Source organism: Geospiza fortis, unplaced genomic scaffold (genome assembly GCF_000277835.1).
Source record: "Geospiza fortis unplaced genomic scaffold, GeoFor_1.0 scaffold662, whole genome shotgun sequence".
NCBI lineage: Eukaryota > Metazoa > Chordata > Aves > Passeriformes > Thraupidae > Geospiza > Geospiza fortis.
Window position 1 is genome coordinate 1,124,175 of NW_005054450.1, and position 250 is coordinate 1,124,424.

At 65.2% G+C, this 250-nt stretch overlaps 2 protein-coding genes across 2 annotated transcripts in view; one reads left to right on the forward strand and one right to left on the reverse strand.

The window, feature by feature from the left end:
* Nucleotides 1-250, reverse strand: part of LZIC (leucine zipper and CTNNBIP1 domain containing) — an 8,461-nt gene that overhangs the window by 7,761 nt on the left and 450 nt on the right. The window lies entirely within an intron of this gene.
* The window catches only part of NMNAT1 (nicotinamide nucleotide adenylyltransferase 1), a 6,165-nt gene continuing 5,984 nt past the window's right edge, over nucleotides 70-250 (forward strand). Inside the window, exon 1 of the mRNA XM_005427718.2 lies at nucleotides 70-141. The gene's annotated coding sequence lies outside the window, so the exon portion shown is untranslated. The remainder of the gene's footprint in view (nucleotides 142-250) is intronic.

Below are 250 nucleotides of genomic sequence, written 5' to 3' on the forward strand. Positions count from 1 at the left end.
ATTCAGCGGGCCACTCAACCAGCCACAGCACATACAATCAAGCAGCAACTACTGAAATACAGAGGCCCCGCTATATGACACAATAGGTTCGACTCTTCAACGGCCCCTGGGACCGCTGTTCAGGAGACAGCCCGGGTGCAGGTGTGCGAGGCAGCAGGAGAACCAGCGCTCCCCGGGGATGGTCCCGGGGCGGACACGGCGGCCAGCGGCCATCCCGGCCCCACAGCCGCCCTGAGGGAGCGCGGCCCTC